This window comes from Aquarana catesbeiana, linkage group LG05 (genome assembly GCF_042186555.1).
Source record: "Aquarana catesbeiana isolate 2022-GZ linkage group LG05, ASM4218655v1, whole genome shotgun sequence".
NCBI classification, from domain to species: Eukaryota; Metazoa; Chordata; class Amphibia; order Anura; family Ranidae; genus Aquarana; species Aquarana catesbeiana.
The window spans coordinates 236,230,254-236,246,190 of NC_133328.1; the positions used below are offsets into that span (position 1 = coordinate 236,230,254).

The 15,937-nt window shown below is 43.9% G+C and overlaps 1 protein-coding gene and 1 long non-coding RNA gene across 3 annotated transcripts in view; one reads left to right on the forward strand and one right to left on the reverse strand.

Moving 5' to 3' along the window:
- Window positions 1-15,937, forward strand: part of LOC141145862 (uncharacterized) — a 229,980-nt gene that overhangs the window by 82,462 nt on the left and 131,581 nt on the right. The window lies entirely within an intron of this gene.
- Window positions 1-15,937, reverse strand: part of UPP1 (uridine phosphorylase 1) — a 66,216-nt gene that overhangs the window by 24,202 nt on the left and 26,077 nt on the right. The gene's annotated exons all lie outside the window — the stretch shown is intronic.

A 15,937-nucleotide genomic window follows, 5' to 3' on the forward strand; every position in this document is an offset into this window, starting at 1 on the left:
GCAGGAGCGGTGAAGGAGCGCTGAAGGAGCGGTATACACTCCGCTCCTTCACCGCTCCGAAGATGCTGCTAGCAGGACTTTTTTTACCGTCCTGCCAGCGCATCGCTCCAGTGTGAAAGCCCTCGGGGCTTTCACACTGGAATGAAAGCAGCGGCACTTTCGGGTCGGTTTGCAGGCGCTATTATTAGTGCAATAGCGCCTGAAAACCACCCCAGTGTGAAAGGACCCTTAAGGTGATAAACAGCTAAATATTTTACAGGTGCATCACAACAAAAGGAATGCAAAATATTACAAAACATTTTTTTTTAGTTTGCAGCCACAGCCTGAGAACAGAAAGGAAAGAGAAAGGCGCCTCTAAGTGCAGTGGTAAAAGATTTATTACAGGAACAATCACAGGAAGATGCCTTAGGTGCAGATGTACGTATGCAGCATACTGTTTATTTTTTGTTTTAGTTCTAATCAAAAACTCTCATGTAATGCTGTCTTAGCTTTTTTTCCCTAAATTTCTTAAAGGTGGAAACTGTAACTTGTTAAAATGAGGGTGTGGATACCAGTAGGCTAAAAATGTGATGTGTTGCTTTTATTCAGTGATAAAACAATAAATACAACTGTGAGTGTCGGTTCACACTGAGGTAGCGTGACTGCCTCAGGCGACCTGGACACGACAGGAGCGGCGACTTGCAAGACGACTTCTGTATAGATGTCAATGCAAGTCGCCCCCAAAGTCGTACAGGAACCTTTTTCTAAGTCGGAGCGACTTGCGTCACTCCGATTAGAACGGTTCCATTGTACAGAACGGGAAGTTACTTGTCAGGCGGCTAAGTCGCCTGACAAGTCGTCCCAGTGTGAACCGGCACTGAGGCAGGCTAAGTATCCCCAGTAGCCTTTATTTTAAAAATAAGCAATGACGACTTTAAAAAAAATAAATACATTGGCTAGCTATATATAGCAGACCTTTGACATTATGTGCAGTGTCTGGAGTACTGTAAATTTTTATCACAGGAAATCTGCATTCTGCTCTTTCCCACATTACCATACTTGGATGTTACAGGATGTTACAGGCTAAGGTTTATAGGATTACTACAGAAAATGGGGCTTCAATATACATCATTTTTTTCTGCAGAAAGATTTAGACAAAAAAAACAGAAGGCAGTATAAAAAAATGGCAAGTATTGCATTGCAATTGTTAATTGGTATGTGTACCTATCTAGTTTGTTACATACGGTATATCTTCAGATTTTTGTAGCTTGTTCTATAAGTAACTGACAACAAGTAACTAACAAAAAAGCCTTAACTTACAGCCTTATTTGATGCAACAGTCTATGGCAACTATCAGATAGGCAGGCCCTACCCTTAAAGAACTATAGGCAAAACCTTTTATATATATATATATATATATATATATATATATATATATATATATATATATATATATATATTTTGGATAGAGCAAGGGAGGGTTTTCTATTACTTTCACTTTCAATGATAAACAGGATAAATAGGGAAGGTTAATCTCCTTAAAGGATAAATTCACTTTTACAAAAATAATAATAAATGCACTTTTTTTGCAGGTAAAAAAAATATGCATCTATTATATTTTTTGTAATGGACCTGGAAAGCTTTGCACCCACGATCAGCAAATCATGGGTGTAATGCCACGGTCCTGCAGACTGTCTGTGCACTGAACTTATTCTCTCTGGAGAAGAGACGCTTGAGAGGGGATATGATTTCAATTTACAAATACCGTACTGGTGATCCCCACAATAGGAATAAAACTTTTTCGCAGAAGAAAGTTTAACAAGACTCATGGCCACTCATTGAAATTAGAAGAAAAGAGGTTTAACCTTAAACTACGTAGAGCAGTGGTTCTCAACCTGGGGGTCAGGACCCCCCCCAGGGGTCGAATGATGATTTGCCAGGGGTCACCGAATCCTGGGCTGTTCCTAAAGCCTGCACCACTCTCCCAGCGTCTTTGCTGCCACCCAGCTGGGCTGTTCCCGAAGCCTGCGGCCACCCACTTAGCCTCTTTGCAGCCGCCCATTCAGTTCACAGCATGGCAGGGGGGCAGAGACTAGAGGTTAGCTGACTGGTGAGGAATGTGAAGTGGGTTGGGCTGGAGGAGACCCTATCTCCCGATTTCGGCATAGTTGTCACTGTCACGAGACACCACAAAGTCGGAGACAGTGACACTACCCGGGATTATAGTTGCCATTAAAAGTCCCCACTACAGTTCTCAGATCAGCAGATGACCTTGATCAAGAGCACCTAAGTTGGCTGATCAGAACTCCCCCCAGCACCGCCACTCATCCCATTCCCCCCACCCTCCCACCAAGGAGTAAGAGAAGGGAGAGGAAAAGAGGGGGAGGAACAAAGAAAAAGGGAGAGAAAGAATAAGAGAAAGAACAAGAAAGTTGGCTAGAGAGTGGAATGGGGGAAAAAAAACAAGAAATTAGGATAGAGGGAGATAAAAGGGAAAGAAAGGAGAACAGAGAAAAAAAAAAAGAGGGGTACATCCTAAAATGTACCATAAGGGGTTTTAATACTGTATGAGTGGAAGGGACTCAGGGAGAGCTAAATGTCTGTGGGTTAGGGGCACAAATTACTTGTCTTGCCTTGGGTGCTGACAACCCATGCTACGAAAATAATTTTACTGTTAGGGGTCCCCACAACTTGGGAAATTTTATCAAGGGGTCACGACACTAGAAAGGTTGAGAACCACTGACATAGAAGGTTCTTTACTGTAAGAGCACCAAGGATGTGGAATTCCTTTCCACAGGCGGTGGTCTCAGTGGGGGGGCATTGATAGTTTCAAGAAACTATTAAGCACATGATTGACCGCAATATACAGGGATATACAATGTAATACTGACATATAATCACACACATGGGTTGGACTTGATGTGTCTTTTTTCAACCTCACCTACTATGTAACTATGTAACTTGTAATTTCAGGAAATTACGCCGCACGTCTGCTGTTCGGTGACGTAATTTCCATAGCAACAGGGGGAGCTTCTGCACACTCTAGGCTAGGCTGGATTTATCTGAGAAAGACCAATAAGAAAGTGCATGACAGCTAGCAAATTCTACTGATGAGGGAAACCGTTGTCGGTAAAGAACAGAAGGCAGCTGATTGTCTAGCTCAGATTAGACTTTCTAAGCTAGACAATTAGCTAGCCTGAAAATGCATAATATCAAAGATAAACATATTTAACATACTAATTAAGGGCTAAATTTCAATTTTTGACTGGAATCCCACTTGAAGTCATTCCTTTTCAGCACCATAATGATAGGAAGGTGACATCAGACTACAAGCTACTCAACAAGAATGATTAAAGTGTAAGTAAAGGCAAAACTTTTTTTTTAGTTTGGGATAGAATTAAGGGGGATTAGAACACCTATCAGGTTTTTATTGCTGTCATTGCACTTGTTAGGGAGATTCACCCTCTCTATTTGTCCTGTTTACGAAAGCGAGAAGAAAAAGAAAATCTGTCATCAGAAAAGTAATAGAGGGAACATTTTCCACTGGGGACATTAGTTTTGGGGACACCCCAGGATTCCCTTACTTTGGAGGAATTTTTTCTCACTTCTTGTTTTGGATATGGGACAGGAAGTGAAGGGAAATCTCCCTTATGGGACACAGATGGTTAAAAAAAAACTGACAGGAGTTATAACCCTACCTTACGCTATGCAAAATGAAGAAAAACAAGTTTTGCTTTTGTGGGAAAAACAAGTTTTGCTTTTGTGGGTGTAATGCCTCGGTCCTGCAGAATGTCTGTGCATCTGTCTCACCGTACTTCCAATATGGCCAGGCAGTTACACTGTGACAGAAAGACTTAATGAACTAACACTGCGTTCAACAGCGCCATGGTAGTTCATTGAGCTCTACAAGCCGACAAAGGCTGTTGGACCTTGTAGTTTTCCCATTCACAGAACACTGTGAATAGATGACGTGGTCGGGCATTTGTGACAGCTAGCGGAGGGGAGAGATCCCCCGCGAGCTGTCAGAACAGGGGATCGGGGGACCGGTGCATCTGTAACATGTTACATGAATATCGGTGTAACATGTAACATGTTACAAAAGGTGAACTTATCCTTTACCGGGGGCTCAGACAGCAATAAAAACTGACAAGAATTCCAATCCCTCTGCACTCTATCCAAAACAAAAAAAAAGTTGGCTGTGCAAATCGCCGTAGCTATACGTCGGCTCTTTAAGATGCTATAGCAGGGACCCTGGTGACGCCCCTGTGCAGGGCCTAAGGCAGCGGAGGTCTCAGTCAGCAACCCCCCCCTGAGTTCTTTGCGTTTTCACAGGTGGCGCTTAGGCATATAGGCTAGTAAATGGCGCCCCCCGCCCTCCCCTGCCTCATCAGTCTTGACTGATCCTATGTCTGGCTCTGCCGTCGTGGATGTGGCCCACCTTGCAGGGTTGGTGGCCACAATCCTTGTCCTGTCAGTTAGACCCCTTTCACACTGGGGTGCTTTGTAAAATTAGTGCCTGCAAAGCGCCCTGAAAGAGGCGTCCTGTCTCTTCAGTGTGAAAGCCCGAGGGCTTTCACACTGGAGCGGTGCGCTGGCAGGACAGTAAAAAAAGTCCTGCTAGCAGCAACTTTGGAGCGGTGTGTATACCGCTCCTCCACCGCTCCTGCCCATTGAAATCAATGGGCAGCGCGGCTATACCGCCAGCAAAGCTTTGAGGATGGTTTTAACCCTTTTTCGGCTGCTAGTGGGGGTTAAAAGCTCCCCGCCATCGGACCTCCGCAAATACCACGGTAAAGCGCCGCTAAAAATAGCGGAGCTTTACCGCTGACACCACTAAAAATAGCAGCGCTTTACCGCTGCCGCCACCCCCACCCCAGTGTGAAAGGGGTCTTAGTGACGTTGTTCCTCCACAACTGCAGTGCCGCACAAGAAGGTGCTGGTTGTTACCCTTATTATGTCTGTGCGGGAAACTTTAAAGATGGAGGATACAGCTGTGGCTGCAGCGCAGGTGCTGGTCACCTTGGCACCTATAAACTGTCTCGCAGGGCAAAAGCGATCCCTTCTCCCTTCTATTTTGAAATATTTGTTCATGAAGACAGAGTGTCCAAAGCGCTCCTTTGTGGTTCCAAAGACGCTTCGCTGTGAGGTACCTCTTTGTGGGGTCCCTTTGTTAAAGAGTGGACTGTTCCACCAGTAGTGGATCCCCCTGTCTCTAGGTTGCGCAAGGCGACCATGATTCTGGTAGAGAAGCTTTTAAGGAATCGGCTGACATACCTGGAGGAGGAGCAGATTCCCTCTGCTTTCGCTGAGTTAGTGGACCAGTTGGTCTGGGGGCTGCAGTTTGTATGCGATGCCTCTTGGACGCAGTTCCCCTGGTTGCTAAGCTCTGTTTCCGTAGTGTGCTTAGACATGTATTGTTGCTTGTTGGTCTGCGGACTGGGCTTCTAAAAAAGCTCGAGTTTGGGGATACCCTGGATGACATCATTACGAGTCTCACAGGAGGAAAGTGTACATCTCTTCCATCTCTTCTGTTCAAGCCCTGTTGCTTCAGGGTGTGCTTGTCCTAGTTCCAGTGGGTACAGAAGGTCAGAATGGAGTCCATCCGCGCGGTGGTGGCATCCCTTCATCATGGGGACATTCTGGTTTCTGTCGACATCACGGATGCTTATTTACGCACTCCAATATGTGCCCGACACCAACACTTCCCCCCGTTTTACTGTGGGAGAAGAGCATTACCAGCTTGCGGTGTTGACCTTTGGCCTCCCCTTCACTCCTTGCGTATTCACAAAGCTGTTGGCCCCATTTCTGGCGTGGTTACGTCAGTGGGGGAATGCGGTCCTGGGCTACCTGGACGACCTTCTTCTGCGAGCATAGTCCTTGGCTACCCTGAGGGGCGAGCTTTACAGACAACAGTTTTCAGTTGGCTTCTATACTACCTGAAGTCTGCTCCGGCTCCTTCCAGAAAATTGGATTATCTGAGCCTGACTCTGGTTTCATCTCTGGCCAGAGTGTTTCTTCCTCTGGACAAACTCCAGAAGTTGCATGCTGCGCTTCAACTACTGTTGTCTTACAGGTGGGCCTCCCTGCGGTCCTGCATGTGGGTGTTGGGCCTGATGGTATCTACCTTGGAGGTGGTTCCATTTGCGCACTTTCATACGAGCTCCCTTCAAGTGAGATCCTGGCATAAAGTGCCCGAGGTCTCTGGGCTATTAGATTCGGCTGAGCCGGAAAAACCGTGGGTCCCTGGTCAGGTGGCTTCACTCTTCGGGATTTCGGCAGAGCACATCCCTTCTCCCCTTCTGTTGGACAGTGGTCAGCACCAATGCTAGTCTGTCCGGGTGGGGAGGTTTCTTGGAACTGGGTTCTGCTCAGGGTCGTTGGACGCTGGTGGAACCCGGACTGCCAATTAATATCCTGAGACTTCGAGCGATCAGACTATGTATGGATCGTGGAGGTCGACTTCGGGGGCTCCTGGTACGGATCCAGTCAGACGATGTCACAGCGGTGGCCTATGTAAATCACCAGGGCGGAAAGAAGAGTGTGCTGGCAGCCCTGACAGTAGCCAGCATCCTCTGGTGGGCAGAGCGCCTTGTTCCGGCCCTCTCTTCCGTATGCATTCTAGGAGTGGAAAACTGGCAGGCGGTTGCCTCAGTCAGCTAGTGTTAGTCCACAGGACATCGATTCTATCCCACTGTGAACAGGTATATGCAGGCCTGGCCGGCTGTTCCATGATACATGCTTTTAATTGTACTTTCTAATGTAAGTGCAACTATCCTTTATTTTAATAAACTGTTTATACGGATTCACACTATGGAGAATGTGTCTCTCATTTCCTTGGGTTCCCCTTGCTGACCTTCGGTTTCCTTGGACGGAGAGTTCTGGTTGTCCTTCCTCTGTGATGAGACTGATGGTGGTGTCCCTGCTGAGTGAATTTCTAATATAAGCTGGGTTAAAGCTTACCTCTGGTAAGCGTGCATCGTTATAGGTGGTGGATTTTTTCACTGGGTGCTTGCTGATGAACTTTTCAATCACCATTTGTGGATTTAATTAACCTTAAGGACTTTCTTATATTTGAGTTACCATTATTCACTTATTTATTTATTTATTATCCATTTTTATTTTAAGTGACATATGGTTTCCAAGTATCACTATCTGGGTTGGATTATATATTGTGTTTTTTTCATTTATAAACTTGCTGCACTTTGCGAGATCAGTTTTTATATTTTTCTTAAATTGTGGTCTATTCACATCCTTATAATTTAATTGTTAGCGCGGTTCTGTTGATTATTCTGATTAGTCCACAGGGTGGTCCCTTCACCAGGACGTGTTTCATCGGATGTGTTTCCGATGAGGCACTCCCGAGGTAGATCTGTTGGCGTCCCGGCTTAACGGAACAATACTGAGGTTTCTGGCAAGGTCACGGGAACCTCTGGCGTGACGGCGACTGTCTCTCAAGGAGGTTCTACTGTCCCAAGGGCCGATCTTCCATCCTGCTTCAGTCGCTGATTTTGAAGACCTGGCTGTTAGACATGTGCACTGACAAAAAAATTGTTTGTTTTCATTTCATTCGTTTTTTTGCTCTTTTCGGAAATTCGAAATATCGGAAATTCGAAATTCGGAATTCCGAAAATTCGGATTTTTAAATTTCGAATTTCTGAATTTTCAAATTTTGAATTTCCAAATTTTCAAATTTCGACTTTTCGAATTTCCAAATTTCTGAATTTTCGGAATTCGAAATCCGAAAAACTGAAAAAAACTAAGAAAATCAGTAAAATTTGAAATAATAACTAACTAATAATAACTAACTATTAAATTATAGGTATTGGAATTTTCTTTCAAATTTGGCTGTTTGTGAACGTAACGAATACAAATTTATCTGAAGTTACGAATTATCCGAAATAATAAATGCAGAATCTAAACAAATGGAATGGAACAAATGAATAATAAATAATAACCCTTTCATGACTAAGCCTATTTTTGACATTTAATGTTTACAAGTTAAAATCCATATTTTTTGCTAGAAAATTACTTAGAACCCCCAAACATTATATATATTTTTTTAGCAGAGAATCTAGAGAATAAAATTGCGATTGTTGCAATATTTTTTATCACACGGTATTTGTGCAGCGGTGTTTTAAACGCAAATTTTTGGGAAAAGGGACACTTTCATGAATCATGAAAAACCAAACAGTAAAGTTAGCCCAATTTTTTTGTATAATGTGAAAGATAATGTTACGCCGAGTAAATAGATATCAAACATGTCAGGTTTTATAATTGCACGCACTTGTGGAATGGCGACAAACTACAGTACCTAAAAATCTCCATAGGCGACGCTTTAATTTTTTTTTTTACGGTTACCAGGTTAGAGTTACAGAGGAGGTCTAGTGCTAGAATTATTGCTCTCGCTCTGACGATCGCGGCGATACCTCACATGTGTGATTTGAACACTGTTTACATACGTGGGCGCGACTTTCGGATGCGTTTTCTTTGCTGCGCGAGCTCGCGGGGACGGGGGCGCTTTAAACATTTTTTTTTCTTATTTATTTTATTTATTTTTATTTTTAAAAACAAAATTTTTTTGATCACTTTTATTGCTCTCACAAGGAAGGTAAACATCCCTTGTGACAGTAATAGGTGGTGACAGGTACTCCTTATGGAAGGATCGGGGGTCTAAAAGACCCCCGATCCCTCCTTTGCACTTCACAGTATTCAGATCGCCGAAAACGGCGATTCTGAACACTGTATATTTTTTTTTAAAACCGGCGCCATTGGCAGCCGAGTAAACGAGAAGTGACGTCATGACGTTGCTTACGCGTTTACAATTAGCAGGCTAGAACAAAGCCATTAACGGCTTTGTTCCAGACTGTCAGCAGCCGCTGGAGGCGGCGGATCATCGATCGGGCCTCCCGGTTGATCGGGAGGCCCGGTAAGAGCGGCGGGGGGGACGTCCCCTCCCGCTCCCCCGGTATAACAGCCGAGCAGCTTTTAGCCGCATCGGTTGCTATATATGGATAGCCGATCGCCCGCTCTACAACATGGTACTGGGATGATGCCTGCAGCTGCGGGCATCATCCCGGTATAACCCTGGAAAGCCGAGTACACACATCTGCATACGCTCGGCGGGAAGGGGATAATAATAAAAAGGTTTTATTATTATTTTTGTTATTTATGATTAATGGATCGTTACATTCCATTCGTTTAGATACGGCATTCGTTATTTCAGATAATTTGTAACTTCGGATAAATTCGTACTCATTACGTTCACTAACTAATTTGAAAGGAAATCCCAATACCTATAATTTAATAGTTATAAGTTAGTTATTATTTCAGATTTTCGGGTTTTCGGATTTTCATTCTTTTGAATTTTCAGATTTTCATTCTTATTTTCGGATTTTAAAATTTTTGAATTTTTGAATTTCCGAATTTCCTCATTCTGAATTTCCGAACTTCTGAATTTCTGAATTTCCGAACTTCTGAATTTCCGAACTTCTGAATTTCCGAATTTTCAAATTTCCGAAATTTTCCAATTTCCGAAATGACCAATTTCTGAATTTCCAATTTTCCAAATTTCGAATTTCTGAAATTTCCAATTTTCCAATTTCCAAAATTACGAATTTCTGAAATTTGAAATTTTGGAAATTGAAAAATTCAGAAATTTCGGAATTAAGGAAGTTTCGGAATTAACGAATTTGACAAAATTTGTTAAAAGTCAAATTCGGAACTAAACAAATTGCACATGTCTATTGGCTGTTATGAGCCAGGTGCTGAAGTTGCAACGCTGCTGAAGGCTAGGAAGCCTGCCTCTAGGAAGATTTACCACCGGATGTGGATAGCATACATATTCTGGTGTGAGGCGCTTGGCATTTACCCCCGTTCTTTCTCGGTGGCTCCGATTTCCACCGTCCTTCACGGGGGGGGGGGGTGAGCAGAACTTGGCCTTGAGTACCATCAAGGGCCAGGTGTCGGCCTTGGCGGTTTTCTTCTGAGTCCCTTGGTCTCGCACTCTCTGGTACGTACTTTTAATCAAGGGGTTCGACATCTGCCTCCACCAGTGCGGCCTCTTCTACCACCATGGCATCTGCTTTTGGTGCGTTTGATTCTACAGGAGCCTCTCTTTGAAAATATTCGGAAGGTTTCTCTGCATGCTCTGTCCTAGAAGGTGGCTTTTTTGGTTGCTATCACCTCTGCTCGCAGAGTGTCGGAACTGTAGGAGTTACCATGTCATACTTCTTACCTGGTGATCCACAAAGATGAAGTGGTTCTTTGCCATTGTTCGTGGTTCCCTCCTCTGATTCCTTTTGACTAAGGAGAGTGTATTGCCTTCCCTGTGTTCCAGGTAAAAATGTCCTAAGGGATTTACCTTACATGCCCTGGATGTGTTTGGGCGATGTGGGTGTATGTGGCAGTCGCAGGGTCTTTTCGGAGATCAGACTCAATGTCTGTAATCATGGACGGGCCAAAAAGGGGTCTCTCTGCTTCTTCTGTGACCTTTCTGGATGGATCAGACAGACAATGACTTTGGCCTATTCAATCAGGGGTTGGGTTGCTCCTTTCCCTGTTACGGCACATTCTGCTTGGCTGCTTACTGCTTCTTGGGCCTTCCATCATCAGGCATCAGCTGTGCTGGTTTGCAAGGCGGCCACTTGGTCGTCGGTGTACACTTTCGCAAGATTTTATAACGTGGATTTGCTGGCATCTGAGGATGCTTCTTTTGGCCGCAAGGTGTTGCGGGCTGCTGTTTAGGGGGTCTAATCTCTCTGGGGGGTGCATTGTTCAGGTTGGGCTCCAGTTGTTCTGTGTTGAGCTCCTGTTACCTGGTTGGCTCTTGTGTTAGCCTTGGGATTTTTTGTTATCCCACCCCTCATGTTTGGCACTGCTTTGTGAAGTCCCTATGGCTCTGAATAATGGAGCGCTGTGTCTGTCAGTGAACGAAAGAGAAAATGGGATTTTTAAATTACCATAAAATCCATTTCTCTGGGTTCAATGACAGACACAGCACCCGCCTCTCTAAGGAGTTTTGATGCTTCTGACACTGCTTGTTACTAAACTGAAGGCTTATAACAGAGTGGGGGGTTTTATCACCTAGGACTGCTCATAGGCATAGCCAAGTCTTTTTTTCTGCCTAGTGTCCTACTCCTGTAGGGGACGATATAACCCTATGGTTCTGAATAATGGAGCGCTGTGTCTGTCAATGAACTCAGAGAAATGGATTTTACGGTAAGTCAAAATCCCATTTTTTTCTTTTTTTTTTCTTTTTGTTTTGTTTTTTTTTGTTTGTTTTTTTACTAAATGAAATGCATTTTTATATGGACATATTTCTTTCAGTCAAAATGCTTTCAGGAAACATCATTTATGTGTGTAATTCAAATTCATTCACATGTACACTTTATACATACAGAAGTCAGTGTTATTGAGGCTCTTTTAGATCTGAAACTTTCACTGTGGTCCTTGATCATTTCCGAGCTAGACAAGTCTGTCTTAAAGGATTTCTTCACTAGGTTAAAGTCTTGTCATCCTTCCTAGCCCTTTGTCTTATCAGACAGTTCAGATAATTCATCTCTTAATATTAATCTCCACCATGTGACTTTCAGAATTCCTCTTCTCCTCATTCCTTTATGAATGTATATTTCTGCTAACAGGTCATTTGGATAGTCAGTCACTATGGAAATGTGCTGAGACTTCTGTTATTGGATGAAAATTCCAATAGTCTATTAAAAACAAAGAAGTTCAATGGCAGAGGAAATGAGCTGCTGGCAGTTTTAAGGTTGTTAATAAAAGTTAATGGTAACCTGTTTTTAGATCCGTTAGTAAAAGTTTTATCTGATTTTAGGTTTAAAGTGTTATTAAACCCACAACAATAAAATCTGTTTGTAGATGCAGAATAGCATGCTTGTTATACTCACTGTGGAACTTAAGGGGTTAATCCTATGTATTGTTTAACCACTTGACCACTGGGCACTTAAACCCCCTTCTTAACCAGACCAATTTTCAGCTTTCGGTGCTCTCACACTTTGAATGACAATTACTCAGTCATGCAACACTGTACCCATATGAAATTTTCATCCTTTTTTTCACACAAATAGAGCTTTCTTTTGGTGGTATTTGATCACCTCTGGGTTTTTTATTTTTTGTGCTATAAATGAAAAAAGACCGAAAATTTTGTAAAAAAATGAATTTTTCTTCATTTTTATTATAACATTTTGCAAATAAGTAATTTTTCTTCATAAATTTGGGCCAAAATTTATACTGCTACATATCTTTGGTAAAGATAACCTAAATTAGTGGATATTATTTAGTCTGTGTGAAAGTTATAGAGTCTACAAGCTATGGTGCCAATCACTGAAAATTGATCACATCTGATCACACCTGATGTACTGAGGCCTATCTCATTTCTTGAGACCCTAACAAGCCAGGCAAGTACAAATACCCCCCAAATGACCCCTTTTTGGAAAGTAGACATTCCAAGGTATTTAGTAAGAGGCATGGTGAGTTTTTTGAAGTTGTTATTTTTTCCCACAATTCTTTTCAAAATTAAGATTTTTTTTATTTTTATGTTTTTTCACACCAATTTGTCATTATAACAGGTTATTTCTCTCACATGGCATGTACATTACACAAATGACACCCCAAAATATCTTCTGCTACTCCTCCTGAGTATGGCAATACCACATGTGTGAGACTTTTACACAGCCTGGCCACATACAGAGGCGCAACATTGAAGTAGCACATTCAGGCGTTCTAGGAGCATAAATTACACATCTAATCTCTCAACCACCTATTACCCCTTTGAAGGCCCTGGAGCACCAGGACAATGGAAACGCCCACAAAGTTGTAACGATATCAAGTACAGGACATGACAAGCTGTAGCTAGCTGCCATCTTGTGTGGAAGTAGCCATGACAGTTTTGCTAACCATGTAACCTCACAGAGAACTCTGAACTCCGTCTTCCCCACCTTAGGAATTCAAAGCTTTTTAAGTTCAACAGAAAAGGTTATCTCAACAGAGAAAACAGAGCCAGGCTAAGTCAGTAGAAAAACATTTGTTGTAAGGGCAGTGTTCAGGCCTGTCGTAAAACTGTCACCCTCCCCACTCAGAGAACAAACAGGCCTCGGTCGTAAAGTCTCCTGAATACACCTCCCTAGAATAAGTATGAAATTTCAGCATGTTTCATAACTTCTGACTTAGTAATAGCACAGACATAATCTGGACATATTTAGCTTCCTCAGATAATATGGAACGTTTCAAGTCCAGACACCCCTATGTCAGGTCATATGGGAAACCCCTGGGACCACTTATTCCTCCAAAGCAGGCTATACGTTATAGACATAGCATGTTTAGACTTGTTTTGAAGGAAATCTCAAGTTGAATAAGAATATGGATATTTGGAGTCTGTAAACACTACAGATGCAGATATATGAGTATGTATTACAAAGTCACCTGGGACGTGGTCATGAGTGTAGACACCTCCCAGCAACCAACTCCTAAAACCAGCTGATCAGATGATTGGTTACTGGTCGCTGTCAACACCCCCTTTGATTTGACAGAAAAGAGGAGATGCCAAGACAATGGGCAGTTCTCCTTTTACCATCCAAGAAGAAACATCTGCCAAGTCGAGAACCAATTACCTAGCTCATCGATCGAACTCTGATCAACCCTTGGACATTAATTGCAAGTATTCTTTCTTCCCAATTCTACCTTATTGCTTTGTGGCTGTATATTGTCTTTATCTTTTGAAACATCTTTTTTCTGTAAATATTTTATTTGCATCAACTTTGACCTTTTCATAATAAACCCTTATGTTGAAAAGTGTTAACCTTGTCTCTAAAGCTCTTAATGCAAGCTATAAATGAACCTGCCTCTTGAAGGGCGCTACTGTTATAGAGTAAGACTCTGAGCAGACCTGTCTGTAGTGGCAGTGTGTGTGGCAGACGCTTATTCTCAAATTATAATTGGTATTGCAAAATTACGAGTCTCCCCCGGCTCGGTCTTTTAAACGGGGGTGGTGGCAGTTAAAGGGTTAATTGTGTAATTAGCCCAGTGACAATCACTCTCAGGCTGCTCGCACCTAGATTGTGGTCCTGCAAGCTGGAAAATCTTTGTGCTGGGCACAGCTGAGAGTGGCATTGTTACGTAAGTGACAGCGGGGTGTGAGGTTGGCCGGTCCTTTGTCGCGAGTTAGCGAGGAGGGCAGGGATCTGACACCCGCGTTCGTCACATATTGGCTGGCAGCGTAGCGGGATAGTTTCGCATTAAGAGCATTCAGTGCATTGTTAGGAATTAGCTCTGCACTGAAGGATTGTAACCTTTGTGGAAACAGTCCTTAGAGACAAGCTGGTGCATATTTTTTGATTTTGATTTTTTCAAGAGAGACATACAGCAACAACTCTTTCCTACACCTTCTTCCTATCTCTTCTTTCTGTTCTATCTCTTCTGCTTGCAAAATGTCTGGGTTATCAGCATATAAAAAGATGAGCAAGAATGAACTGACTGTTGAGTGCGCAGAAAGAGGAACTGATGTCGGTGGCAAAAATCGTGAAGGCTTGATACATGCCTTACAGGAGTTTGATATCCGTGCAGACCAGAACCTGGGGGAAACTGGACCAGAAAGGGTTTCCGCTTCTCCAGAGCCCAGTGGTTCAGAGGCGGCCTCACCAGATGGGCAAGCAGAGACTGACACTGGAATACCACGGATTGTTACCTCCAAGCCACCACAAGAGCAGGCCAGCATCAGATTGCCTGAAACCATCATAGACTCTCTTCAAATGCAAGAAACTCTACAAAACCTCAGGGAGACGGATCCTGTGGTGTACCTGCAGTTTCTGGAACGCCAGGCTGAGCGAGAAGAGCGCAGGGCTGAGCGAGAGGCGGCAGAACGCCAGGCTGAGAGGGAGGCTGATCGTCGGCACGAATTGGAGATGGCTAGGCTCCAGCAGCAGCGACAGGCTCAGAACCTCGGATCCCTAGAGCATAGGGATACCTCTCTGCCAGTGATCCCAGCAGCCAAATTTCCAGTTATGGAAAAGGACAGTGACATTGACGTATATCTACTGTCGTTTGAAAAAACTTGCCGTCAGTACCATCTGCCCCCAGCACAATGGGCCCGGTACCTGACACCAGGGCTACGAGGCAAGGCCCTGGATGCTTATGTCGAACTGTCAGAAGAACAGTGCGACGATTATGCGGCCCTAAAAGCTGCAATCATCCAAAAGTTTCAGCTAACCCCGGAAGTGTACCGGAAGCGTTTTAGGTCCTTGCAAAAGGGGCCTGGGGACTCATACATGGATGTGGTAGGTCGCTTACGCACCACATTCCGGCAGTGGACTAAAGGCTTGGAAGCCGATTCTTTTGAATCCCTGGAGGATCTTATGATTGCAGATCAACTTTTGCACATCTGTCCTACAGACGTCAGACAGTTTGTGCTGGAGCGAAAGCCAGCCTCTGCCAAAGCAGCAGCAGAACTGGCAGATACCTATATCCACTCTCGGGTATCTGACCATCGCAAGGCTCCTCTGAATGGCTGGAAAGGAGGGAAATCGCACACGGCAACCCCTCCTTTGCTTACCAAACAAGTTCCTCAGCAGCCGGAACCTGCAACTCCTGGAGCCAAGGCCTTCCTAACTGACAAACGCAAATGCTACAACTGTGGGGGAGCCGGACATCTCAGGGCGCAGTGCCCTGAGCAGAAGAAGACGACATCACCTGGCCATCCGGCTAGCAACCCTTCCGCTCTGCTGCTCGTCAGTGGGAAACCTCCCGGAACCAATGCCAACTTGCAGCCAGTCATCGTAGGCCACCGGACTGTAACAGGCTTTCGTGACACCGGAGCTGAAGTCACATTGGTCAGACCAGAGGTTATAGAAGAAACAGACATCATCCCAGAGAAGTTCCTTACCCTCACCGGAGTTGGGGGGACCCGTTCCTGTGTACCCCGTGCCTATGTTTTTATTGATTGGGGTGC